General features: G+C 37.5%; 1 protein-coding gene across 5 annotated transcripts in view; it reads right to left on the reverse strand.

Moving 5' to 3' along the window:
• Nucleotides 1-6,000, reverse strand: part of ZBTB20 (zinc finger and BTB domain containing 20) — an 816,082-nt gene that overhangs the window by 90,402 nt on the left and 719,680 nt on the right. The window lies entirely within an intron of this gene.

Raw genomic sequence — 6,000 nt, forward strand, 5'->3', positions numbered from 1 at the left:
GTTCCTTATCTATCACTCAGATTAAACATTTAAAAAGGGGGTTTATGAAGTATGAGGGATTGGGTTTAGTTATAAAATTCTTACATACTTTAGGAGATGTTAAATCCTCATATGAAATACTCTGATGTCCCACTGTAAGTTTTACGAAATACATTTGATACCTATTTATCTGTGACAATTCAGTTAACATGCTACTAGAAGGCAGGACAGGTGAATCAGAAGAGTTCTAGGCTTTGGCTTTTCATAAAAGTTAAAAATGAACTGTAGAGCTTATCTTGAAATACTCTTTCACAGAAAGTGTATGTAGTATATGTATGATACAATGACTGAGACATCCCACATGCTAAGTTGACTACTGTCATAGGGAACCAACCTCATGTAAACTGTTTGATCCCATTATTGACCAGTCTTTATCAATGCTTGGCAGAGGTCAAGGAAGTAAATCCAATACCTAGAAAACAAATAAGTGATTTCCTTGTTTGCTTTTGAAAATGCCATTTACTGATTTTATTTTTCTTTACAGTTGTTAGCTGTACATGGTCATATTATAATTGTCATATAACAACCTTAATTCAGGGACACATCTTTTGACACAATGTATTATTCAGCAACTTTGGATACACATGCAATTTAGGAGTGGAAAAGATGCACACAGAGACAAGTAATCATAGATACAAAGCATGGTGAATTTCTGTGCCACGCACTTCACACCCCAACTCATCTCGCAGGGAAACTAGAGAAGGGGCAGAACCATTTCTATTATGATAATTCACAAAGGGAGGCCATATAGATATGCATGCAAAGTCTCTCCCCACCTCTCCATTTACATGCCAGGATTTCAACTCTGCGACACTGAGTCCCTTCATTTAGCCAATTAGTCCTTCCAGCTTCATGTAATGCACGCCAAAAAGAAGGAGAAATAGAAGTGCTGACGTTCACTGCTTTGAAAGTTGCTATTCTAATGCCAAAGCTGCCTCTTGAGCAATTTCCAGAATGTATTAACATGGGAGCAAAGCGCTATTCCTAAAGACAGGGATCACATTATGCAGGGGAGCCCCGTTCAACATGTCACAATTGCACAGAACCTCCATCCCCCGCACGATCTTACAGTTGTAGTTAGCATGGACTCAAGTTTATGGTCTTTACTTAGGTGAAACTTAGGAGGTCTTCCTAAAGAAAAGAAGCAAATTAAAAAATATCTAGTGAGCAAGGCATGACACATCTTTTGTACCATGGCATTGACCAAGTCCTTTTACTGTCGTTCTGAGAAAGCTGGTCAAGGTGCAAAGCAAACCGGCCTCTCAGTTTAGGACAGAGTGAAGGATTCTTCAGTTTGTCTTTATTTATTTTTTTTAATCAATTAAGTCAAGGTTCAATTTTAATTATTTTGATTTGGCAGATACCCCTAGAGTTTCCCCTCCATATTAAGGACCAAGCTGAAAACCATTACATAATTGTGTAGCTGTCCATCTGAATGCCCTCTTACGCACGTGATTCTGATACTTAGCAGGCAATAAGGTGTTGCTCTGAAATTCGCAAAACCACTAATTCTTTAGCCTTCCACCCTGTTTACAGCTGAAGCAGTGATAGAGATTTTAATATCACTTTCTCCCTTACTCTTGGCAGTGGATTTACAAAAGCCAGTTTGCGTCAGCCTGGCCCTCTACAAATTTAGCTGTTCTTTGCTTAACTTGTAACATTTGCAAGAGATGATTGGACAATTCCCCCACTGAGGCAGCATAGCAGACGTGAAGGGGCACTTAAAGTCCTATTTCTTCTACACATTGTCTTTGCTTACTTTGACCACGTCTGTCTTCTAGGTCTCCTTTTCCCAGTACACAAAATTTGAATATTGGCTGAGATGATCCTGCAGGGTTCCGTCTAGTCCTTTTTTGTTTTTTTACCCTAAAAAGCTCAAAATGACTTCTTTCTCTGTCTTTGGTTTCTATAATTTATAATCTTTGCCCGATCTTCTCCCTTTATTTCTTTCCTCAATGTTTTCTTTTGTATCTCCTAAATATGCTGTCCCTCAAAGAACCATCTTAAGGCCATAGATTTTTCTTCTTATACTCCTCATGCATCTGAGGGGTTGATGCACTCATCCATCTTTTCTCATAATCTTCCTCTTTTAGTTAGGGTTAACTGAGTTAGTTAACTTAGATAACACTTTCTCTTCAGAACATCTCTAATTAGATGGCTGCTAGCCCCTCAAAACCCATATAATAAAAAGCATTCTCTCTTTCCTTTTAAATCATTCTGCTATACAAATTCTATATAACCACAGTCTAACATATCCAATGCCTCAATCTTCTGCGAAACATTCACATTTTAATATATTGCTTCTCATATAGAGCCACTTATCAAATCTAGAAATTTTCTTATGATGTTAACTCAAATAAACCTTTTTTCACTAATATTCTTGGCCAGCTCCTAATCACATTGTACCTAGGATATGAAAATTGCCTCCTCACTCCAAACATATTCTCAATGGTTTGACTGTCACAGCTCCCTCTTTAGTCCTCCAGTGAATTTCTACCCTGCTTCAGATCAGTTGTGAATTCTAGACTCCCAGCACTGAAAGCCCCCTGTAGGTTTGCTTGTCTAACCTGTCAGCATCCGGTGCCACTAAGGCCCACCTTAATCCACACACCAAGTCGCTTTTGTCTTCTGGCTTCTTTCCACTGAGAATACACCCTCTCCATCTCTGAACTTTTTCCACGTAACCCTGTATCTATGGAATAATCCCTCATGCACTGAAGAACATCTTTCCTTCATTCAAATGATAACTTACACCTTACTTATGCCAGAGAGATTTCTAAGATGATTACCAGCCAACTGTTAACCCTCTAAAACAAGGTAAGAACCACTCCACCCACCTTTCCACACATTTCAGAAAAAAAAGTATTTTAAATTGTGTATTGTAGTTGTTTATAAATTATTTTGATGGCAGCAAATTATGGTATTTAATATAGTTTGATTATTTATTGCCTTGCAACTTTTAAGTCTTGATTTCAAATTGGCATAAAAAACAAAAGCAAAAAAAGTACTGTTTTGTTACTTTAAGATACAGAAAGCCATTTAAGTCTCATGCTTTTTGAGAACTGTCAACCGCTATGCACATGATAGGTATCACTAAACACCTGTTGAATTGGATTGAGGAAGAACCATCTTAAACAGTTTACTCATAGAGGAAGGAATCAGAAGACTAGGAACATAAATATTCATAGCAGCATCTGAGTGTAGTAAGAAATAATACTAAAATGAGAGTTTCCCAAATTTCTCTCTCGATTGTTTAATATTATATTCCTACAACTATATTTTTAAAAACAGCTTTGATTTTAAAACATTAAATTTACACATCAAGAAGTAGACACTAGCAAAGTCTCACAGTCTGATTTATTTCTCTGTAATATATCTGTCTTGAGAACATCAGCAGGAATACACCAAAGAAATATGTCCCTCACGGGATCAACTATATAAAAAGACAGAACACATCATCAGCACAAAAATCATTATCCATCTAATTTCTCCCATTCTAGATGGCTCCGGTGAGCCCCTCGATCATTACTGACTAGGGTTAAGATAGAGCTTAATGGATTAATTAAGCCAAAGCAGGACTGCATTGCAGACCGAAGAGGAGAAGGTCCTGACACAGATGGGGCAACAACTCTGTTCCTCTTTTATTCAAATGTGCAAGACTCACCCACCCCCAAGTGCTACACATTTATACCGTAAATAGTCTCCAAAAATAAGATTTGGTGTCTGCTGTCTGGGTCTTCCCCTCAGCACTCATCAACATCTAATACTTGGGTGTTCATCAAAACTTATCATGTAATAAGAAATTAAATGTTAAGACTTTATTTTTCTTCAGAAACATGGAGAATGATTGTTAACAGACGTAAAGCAATAGAGGCAGAGCGCTCGTTTTGGCAATCAAGGAGCACCAACTAAAGGAGAGGTTATTGTTTGAATGTCAATGTGACTCTGAGAGAGGACCAGGGACACAGAATAGTCACAAAGAGCTGAAAGGAAGAAGTGCCCACGGCCATAAAGTCACGGGGACTGGGGGGGGGGGGCATGCCCAAAGGCAGCTGTTGTAATGGAAACCTTCAGATTTGTTCATTTAAAGGGGATTTTGAAATTCAAATGTAAAAAGAGAACAAGATAATCCAAAGGGCTCAATTTGGAGCCTTTTTCTTCTTGCAAAAAGAAGAGAAAACAGAGAGAATCTCTCCGCCCCTCCAACAAAGTATGTACCATACTGGCAGTTTACTCTCACTTTTACAAACCAAATCCACATATTAATGACATAAAAACCACGTTCACCATGGGGACAATCAGATGCTATCAAAAATAACATTAAATACGCAGATATTAAAAGAAAAAAATGCAAACTACCAAGAAATACCTTACTTGGGAAATGGTAAGGCTGATGAAAGCAGACTATGTCATTAAAATCAAGCACACCAGAAAAGCATCTATGGATCTAGACTGGGAGGGACAGGCCTCATTTGCACCAAAGAGGAAGTGCCCTGAAGGGGCCCAGAAGTGGGAAACTGGGTAGATTTTAGTCTTTTTCTGTTATTTTTTTTTTTGGCGGGGGGAGGGGAATGACAGAAACCTGACAGGCTCCTCTGGAGGTCTGGCTGGACCCACCATGTTGAGTCCCAGTGTCTAAGTGAGTAATAGAAATGAAAAGACACTTATCTCAATGGTTGTCCTGAAAGAGTTTTAAGAGCAAGTACAAGTCCCCAACCCCCTACTAGAATACTAATAATTTCATTTGTGATTCTTGCATTAGGGAAAAAACTTGTGCTAAGTTCAAACAATAGGATACCTCTCAAAAAGATATGACTTCTCATAGAGAGAAAGAATCAAATTCTGGAGTGGGAAGTATTTTTTACCTTAGTGATCTTTTAGTCATTTTGTAAAAGAGGAAACTGAGGACTTGCCAATGGTTACAGAAGTTAATTGTGTAGTTGAAATTCTAGCAGTAATGAATTTACAGATAGATTTGGGGCTATGAGGAATCCAGTGGAATTGGGTCCTTCAAGGTCTTTTATTTAAAAAATTATATATATCTATACACACATACACACAAAAAAGATATGGGGGGAGATATCTATAGATATAGATGAGTATGTATAAAATATATTGCTGGGTAGTAAAAATAGGACCCAGTGTTGTAGCATTTTCACTACCATGGTCAAGAAGCCACTGACTAGATTCATTTGTTCAGTGAACAAATGTTTACTGAACTCTCTGTGCAAGTATTATAAAAGTAAAAAATGTAAGATTAGACATAGTTTGTGCTATTTCAAAAAGAGTTAACAATATAGTTGTTTTACATCTGCAATACAACCTCTTAAATAATCAAGTAGTCAAACTAATTCCCATTGGAATAATACAAATCAATCATTAATTTTGAATCTTGAGAGAAGGCATAAACCCTGCATTATATTTTAGTTAGACACTGGAAATAATCTGGAATGTTTCTGGTACACCACACCTAAAGATTGGATTTCAGCTATTCTGTGCTTTTGGATGTGTTTTTCCCTTTTAGAATCCATCCTAAACTCAGTAGCTCAGAAACAGAACTCTCTAGGCATTGCTGTTCTCCTTCTGCCCAGTCTTGAGAGGGTATTGAGGTCGAGGATGGGGATGAAACTAGGAGTAAGGCAGAGAACCTTGCTAAGTAATGCTTCTTTCAGATCTAACACATTTGTAGTCGGCTCCCTGGCCCTCCGTATCCATGGGTTCTATATCGGCTAACTGAAAATATTTGGAAAAAAATCCAATAAAAAAAAGATACAACAATGAAAAATAACACAAAGAAACAATGCAGTATAACAGCTATTTACACAGACTTTACGTTGCATTAGGTATTATAAGTAATTTAGAGATTATTTAAAGTATATGGAAGGATGTGCATGGGTAACATGCAAACACTATCCCATTTTATATTAGGGACTTGAGCATTTGTTGATTTTGGTATCTGTG

The sequence above is a fragment of the Colobus angolensis genome, unplaced genomic scaffold (genome assembly GCF_000951035.1).
Source record: "Colobus angolensis palliatus isolate OR3802 unplaced genomic scaffold, Cang.pa_1.0 Scaffold190, whole genome shotgun sequence".
In the NCBI taxonomy this organism is placed as follows: domain Eukaryota; kingdom Metazoa; phylum Chordata; class Mammalia; order Primates; family Cercopithecidae; genus Colobus; species Colobus angolensis.